The 19240-nt window shown below is 40.8% G+C and overlaps 1 protein-coding gene and 1 pseudogene across 2 annotated transcripts in view; one reads left to right on the top strand and one right to left on the bottom strand.

Moving 5' to 3' along the window:
- EXOC4 (exocyst complex component 4) overlaps window positions 1–19240 on the top strand; it is an 823589-nt gene that overhangs the window by 593258 nt on the left and 211091 nt on the right. The gene's annotated exons all lie outside the window — the stretch shown is intronic.
- On the bottom strand, window positions 754–2429 carry LOC111178235 (uncharacterized; annotated as a pseudogene).

The raw sequence follows: 19240 nt of genomic DNA, 5'->3' as shown, positions 1-19240 counted from the left end.
CCCCTAGGTTCTTCATAACCTTTTTTTTTCCTTAGATTCCATATATATGTGTTAGCATATGGTATTTGTTTTTCTCTTTCTGACTTACTTCACTCTGTATGACAGACTCTAGGTCCATCCACCTCAATACAGATATCTCAATTTCGTTTCTTTTTATGGTTGAGTAATATTCCATTGTACATATGTGCCATATCTTTATCCATTCATCTGTCGATGGACACTTAGATTGCTTCCATGATCTGGCTGTTGTAAGCACTGCTGCAGTGAACATTTTGGTACATGACTCTTTTTGAATTATGGTTTTCTCAGGGTATATGCCCAGTAGTGGGATTGCTGGGTCGTATGGTAGTTCTATTTTTGTTTTTTAAGGACCCTCCATACTGTTCCCCATAGTGGCTGTATCAATTTACATTCCCACCAGTAGTACAAGAGGGTTCCCTTTTCTCCACACCCTCTCCAGAATTTATTGTTTGTAGATTTTTTGATGATGGCCATTCTGACTGGTATGAGATGATATCTTGTTGTAGTTTTGATTTGCATTTCTCTAATGATTAATGATGTTGAGCATTCTTTCATGTGTTTGTTGGCAATCTGTATATCTTCTTTGGAGAAATGTCTATTTAGGTCTTCTGCCCATTTTTGGATTGGGTTGTTTGTTTTTTTGTTATTGAGCTGCATGAGCTGCTTGTAAATCTTGGAGATTAATCCTTTGTCAGTTGCTTCATTTGCAAATATTTTCTCCCATTGTGAGGGTTGTCTTTTTTTTTTTTTTTTCTCTCAACATTTTATTTTTTTAGTTTCTGAAATACAAATCAAAACACATTTTTGTTACACATCATGATAACAAGCTTGACATTCTTTTCAATACAGGGTGACTTAATATAGGTACTTTAAAACTTCCTTTATAAAAACAATAAACTTGGGCTTCCCTGGTGGCGCAGTGGTCGAGTCTGCCTGCCGATGCAGGGGACACGGGCTCGTGCCCCGGTCCGGGAAGATCCCACATGCTGCGGAGCAGGTGGGCCCGTGCGCCATGGCCGCTGAGTCTGCGCGTCCGGAGCCTGTGCTCCGCAACGGGAGAGGCCACAACAGTGAGAGGCCCGTGTAAAACAATACACTTTATTTTGGAGGGAAATAGCTCATCATTAAAAACATACATTGGTACACAGGCTATTATTTTTCATTATTTTAGTGTTTATGAATGCCAAACTTGGATAGCATGCCTGCCCTCTGAACTGAAAATTTCATCCTCACAATATATAAGTATTCCTCCTATAACAAAAACAAATTAAACCATACTGTTGGAAAAAACAGAAATATTTGGCATAGGCCTCTGAGTGGGCTTGAAAAACGAGTTACGATGTGTTTCAACTGTATGAAAGAACATTCTAGAATTTACGTAGAAACATTTGGCAAAACAATTGGCCTGCTGCTGTTGGGGTTGTTCTGCCTCAGAGGGGGATAGAGGGTGCATGGCAGGGTGCTGAAGACTCACAACAGCCACAGAATCACTGACTCAAAGTTAACCAAGATTCAGTACAGAATAATATACAACAATAGAACAATCTCAATTATTATTATTGTTAGTCAATGCCTGGAAAGCAAGTTGTAAGCTAAGAAAAAAATACCTCAGCAGGAACAATAGTCAACATGTTTATAATACTTGGAAGATGAAACAACTTCATAATTCATAGATGACATCTTGTGCACAAGTACATTAGTTTCTAGGACAGTAGGGGACAACCACAAAACATACAAAGTAAGAGTAAATCCAAGCTGCTTAACTTTCCACCATTCTCTTGAGTATTAAACCCAGACCACCTTTGGCCGCTTGCAGGGGTGTCTTTTCTTCTTTATTCTCAATGTAAATACTTGCTCCTTGGGACACCAGCAGTTTTGCTACTTCCACTCTCTCCTCATCACAGGCTAAGTGTCCTTGGCTGCTGCCCGGTGCATTGCTGTAGCCTCATAATGGTCCTTAGCATCTGGCTTAGCCCCGCCTTCCAGTAACATGACAGCAATCTCATGCCTGTTTTTGGAAGCTGCATAGTGTAGGGGAGTACAGCCATTTTGATTGACAGCATTCACTTGAGCACCTTTTCCCAGAAGAGCTTTTACAATCTCATCCCGGCCAGCGGAAGCAGCAATATGAAGAGGAGACCAACCTGCATCATCTTTATCATTCACTGGCACTCCAAGTTGCAGCAAGAATTCAACAATTTCTGTATGTCCGGCTGAGCATGCCCAATGCAAGGCAGTTCTGCTGTCCTGGTCAGTCCTAGTGGCCAGGGATTTATCGGCCAGGATCCTCTCCTTCAACTCCTCCAGCTTCCCGCTGTAGGCCAGGTTGCAGACCATTAGGTTAGACACACACCCCTCCATTTCGCTTTCCCAGGATCTCGGTGAAGCCTGACCCGTGAGGGTTGTCTTTTGATCTTGTTTATGGTTTCCTTTGCTGTGCAGAAGCTTTTAAGTTTCATTAGGTCCCATTTCTTTATTTTTGTTTTTATTTCCATTTCTCTAGGACGTGGGTCAAAAAGGATCTTGCTGTGATTTATGTCACAGAGTGTTCTGCCTATGTTTTCCTCTAAGAATTTGATACTGTCTGGCCTTATATTTAGGTCTTTAATCCATTTTGAGTTTATTTTTGTGTATGGTGTTAGGGAGTGTTCTAATTTCATACATTTACATGTACCTGTCCATTTTTCCTAGCACCACTTACTGAAGAGGCTGTCTTTTCTCCACTGTATATTCTTGCCTCCTATATCAAAGATAAGGTGACCATATGTGCGTGGGTTTATCTCTGGGCTTTCTCTCCTGTTCCATTGATCTATATTTCTGTTTTTGTGCCAGTATCATACTTTCTTGATTACTGTAGCTTAGTAGTATAGACTGAAGTCAGGGAGCCTGATTCCTCCGGCTCCATTTTTCGTTCTCAAGATTGCTTTGGCTATTCGGGGTCTTTTGTGTTTCCATACAGATTATGAAAGTTTTTGTTCTAGTTCTGTGAAAAATGCCAGTGGTAGTTTGATAGGGATTGCATTGAATCTGTACATTGCTTTGGGTAGTAGAGTCATTTTCACAATGTTGATTCTTCCAATCCAAGAACATGGTATATTTCTCCATCTATTTGTATCATCTTTAATTTCTTTCATCAGTGTCTTATAATTTTCTGAATACAGGTCTTTTGTCTCCTTAGGTAGGTTTATTTCTAGATATTTTATTCTTTTTGTTGCAATGGTAAATGGGAGTGTTTTCTTATTTCACTTTCAGATTTTTCATCATTAGTGTATAGGAATGCCAGAGATTTCTGTGAATTAATTTTGTGTCCTGCTACTTTACCAAATTCATTGATTAGCTCTAGTATTTTTCTGGTAGTGTCTTTAGGATTCTCTATGTAGAGTATCATGTCATCTGCAAACAGTGACAGCTTTACTTCTTCTTTTCTGATTTGGATTCCTTTTATTTCCTTTTCTCCTCTGATTGCTGTGGCTAAAACTTCCAAAACTATGTTGAATAATAGTGGTGAAAGTGGGCAGCCTTGTCTTGTTCCTGATCCTAGTGGAAATGGTTTCAGTTTTTCACCATTGAGGATGATGTTGGCTGTGGGTTTGTCGTACATGGCCTTTATTATGTGGAGGAAAGTTCCCTCTGTGCCTACTTTCTGCAGGGTTTTTTATCATAAATGGGTGTTGAATTTTGTCGAAAGCTTTCTCTGCATCTATTGAGATGATCATATGGTTTTTCTCCTTCAATGGTGTATCACGTTGATTGTTTTTCGTATGTTGAAGAATCCTTGCATTGGTGGAATAAACCCCACTTGATCATGATGTATGATCCTTTTAATGTGCTGTTGGATTCTGTTTGCTAGTATTTTGTTGAGGGTTTTTGCATCTATGTTCATCAGTGATATTGGCCTTTAGTTTTCTTTCTTTGTGACATCTTTGTCTGGTTTTGGTATCAGGGTGATATTGGCCTCGTAGAATGAGTTTGGGAGTGTTCCTCCCTTGCTATATTTTGGAAGAGTTTGAGAAGGTTAGGTGATAGCTCTTCTCTAAATGTTTGATAGAATTCGTCTGTGAAGCCATCTGGTCCTGGGCTTTTGTTTGTTGGAAGATTTTTAATCAAAGTTTCAATTTCAGTGCTTGTGATTGGTCTGTTCATATTTTCTATTTCTTCCTGTTTCAGTCTCGGCATGTTGTGCATTTCTAAGAATTTGTCCATTTCTTCCAGGTTGACCATTTTATTGGCATAGAGTTGCTTGTAGTAATCTCTCATGATCCTTTATATTTCTGCAGTGTCAATTGTTACTTCTCCTTTTTCATTTCTAATTCTGTTGATTTGAGTCTTCTCCCTTTTTGTCTTGATGAGTCTGGCTAATCGTTTATCAATTTTGTTTATCTTCTCAAAGAACCAGCTTTTAGTTTTATTGATCTTTGCTATTGTTTCCTTCATTTGTTTTTCATTTATTTCTGCTCTGATCTTTATGATTTCTTTCCTTCTGCTAACTTTGGGGTTTTTGTGTTCTTCTTTATCTAATTGATTTAGATGTAAGGTTAGGTTGTTTATTTTAGATTTTACTTGTTTCTTGAGGTAGGATTGTATTGCTATAAACTTCCCTCTTAGACCTGCTTTTGCTGCATCCCTTAGGTTTTGGGTTGTGTTGTCATTGTCATTTGTTTCTAGGCAATTTTTTGATTTCCACTTTGATTTCTTCAGTGGTAACTTGGTTATTTAGTAGTGTATTGTTTAGCTTCCATGTGTTTGTATTTTTTACAGATCTTTTCCTGTAATTGATATCTAGTCACATAGCGTTGTGGTCAGAAAAGATACTTGATACGATTTCAATTTTCTTAAATTTACCAAGGCTTGATTTGTGACCCAAGATATGATTTATCCTGGAGAATGTTCCGTGAGCACTTGAGAAAAATGTGTATTCTGTTCTTTTTGGATGGAACGTCCTAGAAATATCAATTAAGTCCATTCAGTTTAATGTATCATTTAAAGCTTGTGTTTCCTTATTTACTTGCATTTTGGATGATGTGTCCATTGGTGAAAGTGGGGTGTTAAAGTCCCCTGCTATGATTGTGTTACTGTCGATTTCCCCTTTTATGGCTGTTAATATTTGCCTTATGTGTTGAGGTGCTCCTATGTTGGGTGCATAAATATTTACAATTGTTATAGCTTCTTCTTGGATCGATCCCTTGATCATTATGTGGTGTCCTTCTTTGTCTCTTGTAGTAGTCTTTATTTTAAAGTCTATTTTATCTGATAGGAGAATTGCTACTCCAGCTTTCCTTTGATTTCCATTTGCATGGAATATCTTTTTCCATCCCCTCACTTTCAGTCTGTATGTGTCCCTAGGTCTGAAGTGGGTCTCTTGTAGACAGCATATATATTGGTCTTGTTTTTGTATCCATTCAGCCAGTCTGTGTCTTTTGGTGGGAGCATTTAATCCATTTATATTTAAGGTAATTCTCTATATGTATGTTCCTTTTCCCATTTCCTTAATTGTTTTGGGTTCGTTATTGTAGGTCTTTTCCTTCTCTTGTGTTTCTTGCCTAGAGAAGTTCCTTTAGCATTTGTTGTAAAGCGGGTTTGGTGGTGCTGAACTCTCTCAGCTTTTGCTTGTCTGTAAAGGTTTTAATTTCTCCATCAAATCTGAGTGAGATCCTTGCTGGGTAGAGTAATCTTGGTTGCAGGATTTTCTCCTTCATCACTTTAAAGATGTCCTGCCAGTCCCTTCTGGCTTGCAGAGTTTCTGCTGAAAGATCAGCTGTTAACCTTATGGGGATTCCCTTGTGTGTTATTTGTTGTTTTTCCCTTGCTGCTTTTAATATGTTTTCTTTGTATTTAATTTTTGGTAGTTTGATGAATATGTGTCCTGGCATGTTTCTCCTTGGATTTCTCCTGGATGGGACTCTCTGTGCTTCCTGGACTTGATTAACTATTTCCTTTCCCATATTAGGGAAGTTTTCAACTATAATGTCTTCAAATATTTTCTCAGTCCCTTTCTTTTTCTCTTCTTCTTCTGGGACCCCTATAATTTGAATGTTGGTGCGTTTAATGTTGTCCCAGAGTTCTCTGAGACTGTCCTCAGTTCTTTTCATTCTTTTTTCTTTATTCTGCTCTGCAGTAGTTATTTCCATTATTTTATCTTCCAGGTCACCTATCCGTTCTTCTGCCTCAGCTATTCTGCTATTAATCCCTTCTAGAGTATTTTTAATTTCATTTATTGTGTTGTTCATCATTGCTTGTTTCCTCTTTAGTTCTTCTAGGTCCTTGTTAAATGTTTCTTGCATTTTCTGTATTCTATTTCCAAGATTTTGGATCATCTTTACTATCATTATTCTGAATTCTTTTTCAGGTAGACTGCCTATTTCCTCCTCATTTGTTAGGTCTGGTGGGTTTTTACCTTGCTCCTTCATCTGCTGTGTGTTTTTCTGTCTTCTCATTGTGCTTATCTTACTGTGTTTGGGGTCTCCTTTTTGCAGGCTGCAGGTTCGTGGTGTCTGTCCCCAGTGGCTAAGGTTGGTTCAGTGGGTTGTGTAGGCTTCCTGGTGGAGGGGACTACTGCCTGTGTTGTGGTGGATGAGGCTGGATCTTGTCTTTCTGGTGGGCAGGTCCACGTCTGCTGGTGTGTTTTGGGTTGTCTGTGGCGTTATTATGATTTTAGGCAGCCTCCCTGCTAATGGGTGGGGTTGTGTTCCTGTATTGCTAGTTGTTTGGCATAGGGTGTCCAGCACTGTAGCTTGCTGGTCGTTGAGTGAAGCTGGGTCTTTGTGTTGAGATGGAGATCTCTGGGAGATTTTTGCTGTTTGATATTACATGGAGCTGGGAGGTCTCTTGTGGACCAGTGTCCTGAAGTTGGGTCTCCCACCTCAGAGGCACAGCACTGACTACTGGGTGCAGCACCAAGAGCCCTTCATCCACACGGCTCAGAAAGGGAAAGAAAGAAAGGGAAAGAAAGAAAGAAGGAGGAAAGAAAGAAACAAAGAAAGAAACAAAGAAAGAAAGGAAGGAAGGAAGGAGAAAAAATAAAATAAAGTAAGAAAAATGAAGTTATTAAAATAAAAAATAATTAAGGAAAAAAAATTTTTTAAAGTAAAAAAAAAAACAATAACAACAACGGAAAAAAAACATGGACGGACAGAACCCTAGGACAAATGGTGAAAGCAAAGCTACAGAGACAAAATCTCACACAGAAGAATACACATACACACTCACAAAAAGAGGAAAAGGGGAAAAAATAATATATCTTGCTCCCAAAGTCCACCTCCTCAATTTGGGATGATTCGTTGTCTACTCATGTATTCCACAGATGCAGGGTACATCAAGTTGATTGTGGAGATTGAATCCGCTGCTTCTGAGGCTGCTGGGAGAGATTTCCCTTTCTCTTCTTTGTTTGCGCGGCTCCCGGGCTCAGCTTTGGATTTGGCCCCGCCTCTGCGTGTAGGTCGCCGGAGGGCGTCTGTTCTTCGCTCAGACGGGACGGGGTTAAAGGAGCCGCTGATTCGGGGACTCTGGCTCACTCAGGCGGCGGGGCGGGGTGTGGAGTTCGGGGCGAGCCTGCGGTGTCAGAGGCCAGCGTGACGTTGCACCAGCCTGAGGCGCGCCGTGCGTTCTCCCGGGGAAGTTGTCCCTGGATCCCGGGACCCTGGCAGTGGCGGGCTGCACAGGCTCCTGGAAGGGGGGTGTGGATAGTGACCAGTGCTCACACACAGGCTTCTTGGTGGCGGCAGCAGCAGCCTTAGCGTCTCATGTCTGTCTCTGGGGTCCGCGCTGTTAGCCGCGGCTCACGCCCGTTTCTGGAGCTCCTTTGAGCAGCGTTCTTAATCCCCTCTCCTCGCGCACCAGGAAACAAAGAGGGAAGAAAAAGTCTCTTGCCTCTTCGGCAGGTCCAGACTTTTTCCCGGACTCCCTCCCGGCTAGACGTGGTGCACTAACCCCTTCAGGCTGTGTTCACGCCGCCAACCCCAGTCCTCTCCCTGCCTCCTACCGACCGAAGCCCGAGCCTCAGCTCCCAGCCCCGCCCGCCCCGGCCGGTGAGCAGACAAGCCTCTCGGGCTGGTGAGTGCCGGTCGGCACCGGTCCTCTGTGCGGGAATCTCTCCGCTTTGCCCTCCTCACCCCTGTCGCTGCGCTCCCCTCCGTGGCTCCGAAGCTTTCCCCCTCCGCCACCCGCAGTCTCCGCCAGTGAAGGGGCTTCTAGTGTGTGGAAACTTTTCCTCCTTCACAGCTCCCTCCCACTGGTGCAGGTCCCGTCCCTATCCTTTTGTCTCTGTTTATTCTTTTTTCTTTTGCCCTACCTTGCCTTTTGGGAGGTCTGAGGTCTTCTGCCAGCGTTAAGTGGATGTTCTATAGGAGCAGTTCCACGTGTAGATGTATTTCTGATGCATCTGTGGGGAGGAAGGTGATCTCCGCATCTTACTCTTCCGCCGTCTTCCTCTCAACTAACTTCTATATAGTATAGCCAGCTAGGCTTTTGGAGAAAGCCCAGAGGGGCTCAAAACGAAGAAATTATTTTTCTTTTGTCTGCAGAAAATCACCTGCAGCCAACCCCGTATATTGTGTAAGAATCATTAATTATCTTAAGTCTTTATTTTTTGAAGTCCATTAAAATTCCAGATGTTTTCTTCAGCAATCCATCAATTCTCATAAGGTGTTTGGGACAGATTTTAATTTAGATGCAACTTTTTAAGAATTCATTTATTATATCTGGGTTATGAGGTCAGTTTAAAACCAACAGGCTGGAAGGGCTTATCCACATGGATAGAGGAGTCGTGAGGGACTGCTGAATGAGAGCAATTACAGTTAGTGACACTTGTTCACCAGCTTTGCTTGGTACTAAGAAAGTTGTCTGAGCACCAGGCTGTTTCAGAATGACATCAATATAGGGATAAGCCGTGGGTTTTAAAGGAGGATTCTGAATTTACTTTCTAAGTAAAGGCAGGCACCGATGGCCATCTTGGTTGTCACCTAGACTGTTCTATGTAATAGGGCTTATTTGGGGTAAGTATTTTGAGACGTTTGATGGGCTGCTGTCTATTTTGATCTTGCCTCGGTCCACTCCTTGGTGGATAAGCAGGAGAGAAGGTAATGACTTACGACAGATCTGCTGACGGGGGCTGAACTACATTAACTACTCTGTCGCTCAGATCTTTAGAGAGCTGCCTTTGCCTGAAATAGATTTGACTTTACTTGCTAACAAAGGTATTCTCAGATTTATTTCTTTTCATTAAATACAAGAGAAGAGGAAAAACATCCCATCAAAAGATACCAAGAGGGCTTCCCTGGTGGCGCAGTGGTTGAGAGTCCGCCTGCCGATGCAGGGGACATGGGTCCGTGCCCCGGTCTGGGAAGATCCCGCATGCCGCGGAGCAGCTGGGCCCGTGAGCCATGGCCGCTGAGCCTGCGCGTCCAGAGCCTGTGCTCTGCAACGGGAGAGGCCACAACAGTGAGAGGCCTGCGTACCGCAAAAAAAAAAAAAAAAAAGATACCAAGAAGGGAGAAAAGGCTGGCTTGACAGCCCAAGCAAACGATAGTTATCATTCTTGAGAGCAGCAGAATTGCTCATCTGGCAAGATTAGTGGTGGGAGCTGGATGAGTGTAGACAGAGAACTGCTGTTCTTCGGGAATTTTTGAGGTTCTTATCCTAAGTCATTTTTGCCCTGTCTGGATAGTGCAGCTCTTGCTTAGAGATGTTCTAGTGAGAAAAGGAAGAGGGAGAAAGAAGACTCTCTAAGCTTGCAAGTTAAATGGCCCTTTAAAATGAACTGTTCAAATAAAGCAGATGTTTTTCTTCGTGCTTTGCAAGGATCCTGTCCTACTCACAGCGTTGGGTGTACTTTATCTTAGGTTAAACACTCTAAGATGGGCTGGTGAAAATCTGACACATCAACTATAACAAGAGTGACACAACACAGTTGAATAGTTTCCACTGTTGAAATTCTAATGCAACTAAATGATAAATGTTTGCTCATTACACAGCTGCTTTGTGCTATCACTGGACAAGGAGATGTGGAGAGGCAGAAGAAATTTAAAGCATGGCTCCCACTTCTCCAGAGATTCTGGTTTAGTTGGGGAATCAGAATTCCTCACCTCTATGTATGTGAGAACAGTAGAGGACCTTTGGTACCTGAACACTGACTGTGATGGTTCAGAAGATTTGCAGTTTAAGAGGTGAGGATTCAGCTGAGGGCTGGAGGATTCAAGAAACTTTAGCCAAGAGGTGGGTCCTGAAATGGGACGTTGTAGGATATGTAGAAATGGAGAAGGTGGGGTAGAAAGTGACCCAAACAAGGAACATAACGTAAGTGAAGACACCAAAGGATTGTTCATGAGATGATGGGATTAGTCTAGGTAAGTGAAGGAATGGAGAGTGAGAAGTAAGGTTCACAGGGCACAGGATGCCCACGGAGGTCTTAAACTTTGGCGGAACTGTTTCTTTTCTAACAGAGCCGCGAAAGGGTACACTCTAAACAGTGCTCTTTTTTTTTTTTTTTTTTAAAGTTCCAAAACACAGGGAGAGTGGGCTTTGGTAGTTCACAGTCAGGATTAGAGGGCAGAGAGCCTGGGGTTAGAGAGGCCAGCCAAGGCAGGGGTCCAGTAATCCAGCTCTGAAAGGAAGAGTTTCCGGTGAGGATTTCTCTCCAGACAGAAGCTTCAGGTAGTAACCTCATGGCTGCCTGAGGTTTGGTGACCTCAACCTTTTGTTCCGATTTGAAGTCATTCTTCTGATTGATTGTCATGATTGGCCGAACACAACACATGGGCTTACTTTCTGGGATAAGTGTCGTGCTCATAAATCGTCATCAGGTTTTCGTCTCTGAGCCCTCACCAGCAGCCACTGGATGGGGGCTTTCATCACCTCTGTCCGCAAGAGCAGCCATTTGGCTGTAGCATGTTCCTATTTGTTTAAAGATTGGACAGTACTTTTCTCACTTATGACCTTTTTAGACACACAGGAGCTCTGTCAGTTAAAGTCCTGCTTCGGGGAGAAGGCAACACACAGCTAACTCATTACGGGTTATCTATGTCATTATGTCTTTTTTGGATTGTACATATTGGAAATACAGCCTTTTGAGGAGGAAAAAGAAAAATCCATCTAGGCTTCTAGTTTCCCTTTCTTTTTCTTCCTCATTTTTATCTGCTTTTTTACCCTCCATAGTTACAGCTATTCCCATGATGGATGGTAATATCTTTGGAGTCCAGAATACCCTGGGTATTCACTTGCAAATAGCCACAAAGTCAAATTCAGATAACTGCACTTCAACGAGAGCCATTCTGTACTCTCCTCATGGAACACACACTCCTTCTCTTTGCCCCATTTCAACCACAGGAGCTTAATTGCTTCTTCCTTTTTATTCCACAAAGCATTTTTTAATTTGTTCTCCCCTTGGTTGTTGCAAGGTCAAGGCTGCCTATCAGGTGCTTGCAGAAGTGCTCTGGTGACCTTGCTTGCTGTGTTTGCCCCTGGCTTCCAAGGCTTTGTCCAGAATGAGCAGCTTGCCTGAGCGAGAGAGGGCTGGACAGTATGCAGATTTCTTACCTCTTGAACAAGAAGTATCCCTTTTTCTCCCATCCTTTCCAAGTTTTGCTTTAGAGCCAAAAGAAATCTCTGACACATAGTAGGCACTCATTGCCTGGATGAGTTAAATGGAAATTGCTAGCAGTTATGTTAAAGTATGGCCTCTGGTGTACAGTTAGTACAGGGTATACAGAAGTCAACCTATGTTGTTTGCCAAGGAAAGTAGCTTTAAATTTTAGGGCTCTTTAAGTAAACATTTTATTTTAGAAAGGTTTGAGATTTACAGAAAAGTGGCAAAGATGGTACAGTTCCCATACACCCCATACCCAGTTTTCCTTCTTATTAGTATCTTATATTAGTATGGTGAATTTGTTACAATCCATGAACCCATATTGACACATTCCTATTAATTACAGTCCATACTTTATTCAGATTGCCTTGTTTTTCACCTAACTGTCTTCTGTTCCCGGACTCCATCCAGGACACCACATTATGTTTCATTGCCTCTTCCGGCTCCTCTTGGCTGTAACAGTTTCTCAGACTTTCTTTTTTTTTAAATGACATTGACAGCAGGTTAGATATGTTGTAGAATGTCCTGCAATATGGATTAGCCTGACGTTTTTCTCGTAATTTGACTAGGGGTGTGTGTTTTGGGGAGGAAGACCACAGAGGTAAAGCGCCTTTCTCATCATGTCACATCAGGTGTGTATGCTATCAGCTTGACTTATCACCGTCACCGTTAACCCTGATTGCCTGGCCGAGGCTGTGTTTTGTCAGATTTCTCCACTAGAAAGTCACTCTTTTCCTCTTCTTTCCATAGTCTACTCTTTGGAAGCAATTCATTATGCACAGCACACGCACTCAGGGGTGGGGGGAGAAAAAAAAGAAGTGGGGAGTTACGCTACACCACCTTGAGGATGGAGTACCTGCATAAATGATTTGGAATGCTTCTGCCTGAAAGATTTGTCTCTTTCCTCCCATTTTTTGTATTTATTCAATCATTTATTTATGTCAGTATGAACTCATGGATTTTTACTGTATACAGTAGATTATAATCCAATACTATCTTTATTTTCTTGCTCAAGTTGTTCCAGCTTTGGCCATTGGGAGCTCCTGTGTCACCATCTTTATGATTTCTTTTTTTTTTTTAGCACTTATTTTCTGACACTCCCAGATGCTCCAACCTCCATCTTTATACTTCCTGCCCCAGTTCTAGAATCAGACATTTTTCCAAGAAGCTCCAGTTCCTGTTATTAGAGAGAATAGTATTGGCAACCAAGATCTGGGGATTTGATATGCTTGTTGCTGCTTGGGCATCATTACTTCTAGGCCCTCTCAGCTGACAGAGAAAGGAAATCTGTGTGTGTACTAACCCTTGTATATATCCATATCTATATATATATTTCTGTATGTGGCCACTTACTAAGCTAAAACTGAGGTAATACTGATGTCTCTGACTCAAATGCGTTGCCATATGGATCATTCTAGCCTCTTCCTCTTGCTTATCTGTAGCCTTCCTCTCCAACAGTGGAAGAACCTGGCTCCTACGACTCATAATCCATTTCCCTAACTGTTCGATCCCAGCTTACGTGCATAGCAATATCAGAATCGATAATTCACGCCCTGTGGGAAACAACTTTATCAACCAGTCACAGTCCTTATGTGCGGTTCCTTTTGCCTGTAGTTTTACAAACTCTACTAATTTCCAAAATTACTTGGGTCAGCACTTTTTTCTCCCACCTTCCTTTCAAGAGGGCTATTTTTTACATTTGTGATAAAGTTACATGGTTTTGTCACATTCCGCACTTCATCCTGGGATCCCTTAACCTCCTAAATGAATTTTTTCAAATTTGCATGTATTAAGGTTCATTCTTTGTGCTTTAAAGTTCTGTGGGTTTTGACAAACACATAATGTCATGTATTTACCATCAGAGTATCACCAAAATGATTTTTACCACCCCCCAAATTCCCTATATTTCATCTACTCAGCATTTGTCCCCTCTCCCGATGCCTCTGACAATCACTATTCGTTTTACTGTCTCCACAGTTTTGCAGCTTCCAGAAATCATATAATTGGCATCATGCAGTATTTAGCTTTTTCAGACTGGCTTCTTTAAATTAGCACTGAGTCACGTTCATGGCTTTTCATGGCTTGACAGCTCATTCCTTTTGATCACTGAGTAATACTCCATGGTATGGATTATGGATGTGGTATATGATACAGAAATACCTCAGTTTGTTTATCCCTTCACCTATTGAAGGATATCTTGGTTGCTTCCACCACAAGTAAAGCTGCTGTAAACATCCACAAACAGGTTTTTGTGTGGTGATAAGTTTGCAAATCAGTTGGATATTGTTTATAACTGTGTAGAGGAGTTGTGCGGATGAGGGGGGTTGTGGATGGTGGTGAGGACAGACTCACAAATTAACTCACAAATTAAGTACATGATGTGGTAAGTGCTTTAATAAACGTATGAATATAAGTAAACTGTTGAATCTAAGAAAAAGGCAAAAGTAAAAATACTTAAATTTACTCTTAGGTTCTATTTTAAAACTTACTCAAGTTCCATTAAAAAAAAAAAAACAACTTAGCGTTCTTTTCCAGGAAAACACCCTCCCTCCAGCTCCACCCATCTCTCCCCCAACCACCAAAAAAAATAATAAAACCAACTTGCTGAAGACATTCTGCTACAGCTACAGCATGAGTCAGGTGGCCCAAAATATTCTGTCTGAAAAAAGAGAGTCATAGGGCTTCCCTGGGGGCGCAGTGGTTAAGAATCCGCCTGCCAGTGCAAGGGACACGGGTTCGATCCCTGGTCCGGGGAGATCCCACGTGCCGCGAAGCAACTAAGCCTGTGTGCTGCAACTACTGAGCCTGCGCTGTAGAATCTGCGAGCCACAACTACTGAAGCCCGCACGCCTAGAGCCCGTGCTCCGCAACAAGAGAAGCCACTGCAATGAGAAGCCTGCGCACCGCAACAAAGAGTAGCCCCTGCTCGCTGCAACTAGAGAAAGCCTGCGCAGCAACGAAGGAAGACCCAACACAGCCAAAAATAAATAAATAAATAAACAAAAAAAACCCAAAAAAACTATTAAAAAGAAAAAAGAGAGAGTCATAGGAATTCACTGGTGGCAGACTCCTTCACAACTTAAAAGTAGGGGAGAAAATCCACTTAAGGGTGAAAAAACAGATCTTACCCAGGAGAAGAAAAAGAAAAAAGGCATAGGGATTTTTAATTGTCTGGAAATCTGGGATTAATAGGACGAAGGAACAGATATAAATCTTTCACCAAGTCCTTCAGAGTTAAAGACAAGTAAATTTATTCTGGGATTTGAGGTTCCTCCCCCAGAGATTTCTTATAGAAAGAGCTAAACCCAAAGGAACTAGCCACATGTCAAATGAAATCCTGCTTTGTCAAGAGCTAAACCTGTGTCTTTCAAGAAGAGCTTTTGTGTTCATCTTCCAGGAAGAGATGCCATGGGGCCACGAGGAGGACTCGTGTTTCCTGCTCGTGCACGTTTGAATGTTAGCTGGCTGGCTCTACTGAGCCATTTGGAACCTGACTTATTCACCAGTCAGTGGTGAAGAAGGTGGAGAAAGAGTGTTTACTGCCTGGGAGATGGAATGCACAAGAATTGGTCTGTGCACACCCTTCTTGAATGTGTAGTGACCTGCATTTAGTAAAATATAGCACAAGCTCAGAGGCTTGATTCGATGAGCAAGTTCTCTTCATTTCTAGAGGAATTACTAGGAAGGAGTATAGGTAGAGGGGCCAAATTGTAAATACAGAAAGAACTTTCTCCAGCACCCTGGATAACAAGAAGTTTGCGAGCTGCAAGTGATCAGAAACTTTTCGACTCATAGAACATAAATAAGAGAAAATTAAAGATTTCTCCTTAAGTGAAAAACAAAACAACAATCAGAGATAAGTTATAATTTATAATGTTACAATTTAGTTGGTGAATGTTTTTACTTAGTCCCTGGGTAACTGTATTTTTAAAAATCTTGCTGTAGTACTTATATTTGTCTAAAATGCAGTCATTATTTATGTGATTAGTAGTATATTTATAATGTCTACTTCCTTATGGAGTAGTTGTATAGAAATAATCATAAGTGACTGGATGAAAAGCTGTTGTTACTCTTTCTCAACTAGGTATATCGAGGGAAAACCAAGGTAATAAGCTTATGAAACTACTGACCAGGTTGACCTCATGAATACTAACCCTATTGCAGACCTTGTACCTGGCTAGAAATAATCAACTGCTTTAGAGCTAGCTTAGCAAATACAAACAGTTCAAGTACTGGCCAAAATTTTAGGTTTATTTGAATTCTACTTCTTTATTTCTTTCAGGTCCTGGACATAATAGGCATAGGCTGGTTTACTTAGATGACAGAAATATAACAAAGCAAACAAGGAATGTTGTAACCGAACTCACGTACAGGGGACAAATATTCTTTGTAAGTCGTAACTCTGTTTGGTAAATGACTGATTGTGTATGGTTAACCTTCAGTATGAATATTCCCCAGCTAATGTTGGTATTCTCTGTCATGTAAAGACTAGACTACAGTAGAATTTTAGAGCTAGAATTTTAATCCAACTCTGAGTGAAGTCAAGCTCAACAGGTTTAGTATCTTATCTTAGGAAACACATCTAATAAATGGCAACTCTAGCAGTAGAATCCAGTTATCTCTCCTGCTGACCCACTTCTCTTTCTTTTCTACCTGCAGTATTATTTAAAGCTTGCTACCCTTTCATGTACTGAATAATTTATTTACACTGGATTTTTAACAGCACCAACATTTGTACTATAAGAAAAATACTTTGTTCTGCTGAACTTCCAGAAAAGTATCATCTTGAACCACCTCCGATTTGGGATGCCTTTACTTTTCCTTTTGCTCCTTCCTCTAAAGGCAGAGCACGTTTCACTCCAAAACAAAATAACAAGCATCTCTCTTCTAATTTATGGTTTTCAGAATTTCAGAGTGTTTCTTTTTCTCTTGCTGTCCAGAATGCTGTCTGAAAAGTCACAATGATTTAAATAATTGATGGCTACTTTATGAAATTGTCAGCCTGGATCCATCTTCCTGCTTCCCCCAACTCCAAGTCCTTGAGCAGCTAATCCTTTTATGATGTATGCTTTTTTTTTTTTTTTTAACCTTCCTGGTTTCATTTAGATAATTCTGTTATTCACCCTGGAATATAATTGCCATTATACAGTGGGGGAAGAGGGTGGATTCTGGTGGGCCCCCTGCTGTTGGCATCTGAAGGTTGTAAAATGTCTGTCATGCTCTAGCCTCTGATTTCTTTGCCACCCCACCTTTTAAAGATTTCATTATATCTGTGTAAAAGCATAATTTGAAATGTGACTTCAGATTATTTTGGAAGATAAAAGATTAATCCATTGTTAAACATGAACAAGCATGGTACAGTGGAAAAAACTTTGGACTGGAATTCAGGGATCTTTATTCAGCTGAACAAGCAATTTCTGAATGCCTGCTGTATACCAGGCACTGGACTGGTATAAGCATGAAGAAGTACAAAGACTTAAATGAAAAGTGCTGGGGGAGTGGATATCGTGGTGATGTGCCACCCAACTTGTGACTTTGGGCAGTGACCCCTCTGGGCCTCAATTTCTCATCTAAATAAAGGATATTGTGCCTCTTCAGAATGTCCTTCTAGCTATAACGTCCCATGATGCTCTGAAAAAAGACCATAAGGTAGCAGCCACGTTCCTTCTTTGTAAGATTTGAAGATTGGGAGGTAGTAAAAGGGATCAATTTTCTGTGACAGAAGTCAGTTTGTCGCCTCTGAAATCAAAGATGGTCCAGCCTCAAAGCTCTTAAACAAAGGATTCCTTTTTTTAAAAAAAGTATATTTTCTACCTGCTAAGTCCAGTATGTCCAAAGCAGGGTGTGTTTGGGGGCAGAAGGTAACAGTTTCTAAGCAACTGAAAGTTGTTATCAAAGGAGCAGTAACTTTCCCTCTCAAATTACTGCCTGACATCTTTTTTTTCTTTTTTTTGCCTGACATCTTTTTGCTAGCTCATGGAGCTGCTTTTCCAGTGAGGATTCTGATTCTAACACGTGTTTTTCACAAGGCTGAATTTTGCTGTCCATTGGCTAGAAGGAAAGGTCACAAAATGGTTCTCGTGCTTCTTTATATATTGTTCTTTCTCTTTGGAAGGGCATAGTTTGGATACGGTGAAACTTGCCAATTCAGGAATATAGGAATAAACACAATGATGGATCAGGCTTTGTAACTTTTAAGAGGAAATGGTATTCATCTCTTGTCAGATCCTCATAGTGTTGGATAAAGTAAACCCAAAATGACAGCATATAGCCTGTTACAAATGAAACACAAATAACACATGATAAAATAGAAATTTAGAGTGGATTTTATAGCATATTTATTTTCAGGGAGCAAATCATAATCCATTTGCCCTATTGGAAAAACAGTTTTCCTGTTACACGGGAAAGTGGAGTATTTAAAAAGGAAATGTATATGACAACAAAATGGACTTGGTCAAAATCGGCAAATTTGTTTCTTATTTACTTGCTTTTGCACTAGGGAGAGTAACATGGCGCCTAGACCTGCTTTCAGCAGTGATGGTTCTTTTATTAAAAAAACCTAACCATCTGGGGTAAAGTAGTTTGCTCTTGTCCCATCTTCTATAGGGGTATAAACTGATGCTAGAAATCTCTCCCCTTCATATGCAATATTAATGCTTTCCTAATTTACAACCTACCTCCTTTTTCCTTCTCTTTATCTTTATAAAAATCTTTGCAAGCTGCCCTCCCCTCTATTGTCTAGTAATAAAATGCTGTGACTCTAGTAGTAAGCCTGCCTCTTTTTAGTAATTTTATTTGTCTTTAGGACTGTGTTCTTTAGACCAGTGCTTCTAAAATTTTAATATTCATGTTAATCACCAGGGATCTTTTTTAAATGCATATTCTGATTTAGGTAGTCTGGTTGAGACCTGAGATTCTGCATTTTGAATAAGCATTCAGGGAATGTTGATGCTGCTGCTTCATTAACCATGCTTTGAGCAGCAAGGCTATGAACCAGGGATCAGTAAGCTTTTTTCTGTAAAGGGCCAGATAGTAAATATTTCCATGGGGGTATGTGAGCCATATGGTCTCTGTTTGAACAATTGTACCATTGTAGTATAAAAGCAACCCTAGACAATATGTAAATAAATGAGTATGGCTGTATTCCAACAAAACCTTACTTACCAAAAAATGCAACAACTGGATTTGGCTTGCGGACTGTAGTTTGCCAACCCCTGCTTTAGACCGTGTGTTTGAAATGATGTATATATATTTCTAAAACTTGAAGACTTTCATCCACATGTTTAAATAGGATTGTTTTACAGTGTTAGGAACATATATAAAATGGTTAGAAGTTAATTTGTGCTCTACCAAGATATTATGCAAAAAAAAAAATTAAGCCAAATAAAGATATCTTTTCCCTCTAGAGGACTTAGAATAATGTGAGAGGCATAATGTCTTAGCACTGTTGTGGCATAATGGTAACAATTTTAAAAAAACACTTCTAATTTGGCAAGCAGTGGTTTGCAGTTATATATTGTTATATGTGTACCTTTTTCAGAGCTATGACTCTTTCCTGTATGTGTTTCTTTTGTCACATCCTTTGCCATATCATTTGGCAGTGATCCATATTTGGGTAATGAGATAGTTTGTTGTGCCTGC

Source organism: Delphinapterus leucas, chromosome 9, assembly GCF_059928025.1.
Source record: "Delphinapterus leucas isolate spDelLeu-1000000601 "Yukka" chromosome 9, BTC_Dleu_Yukka2, whole genome shotgun sequence".
NCBI classification, from domain to species: domain Eukaryota; kingdom Metazoa; phylum Chordata; class Mammalia; order Artiodactyla; family Monodontidae; genus Delphinapterus; species Delphinapterus leucas.
The sequence above is the reverse complement of the archived record's forward strand: the minus strand, read 5'-3'. Positions and strand labels throughout refer to the sequence as shown.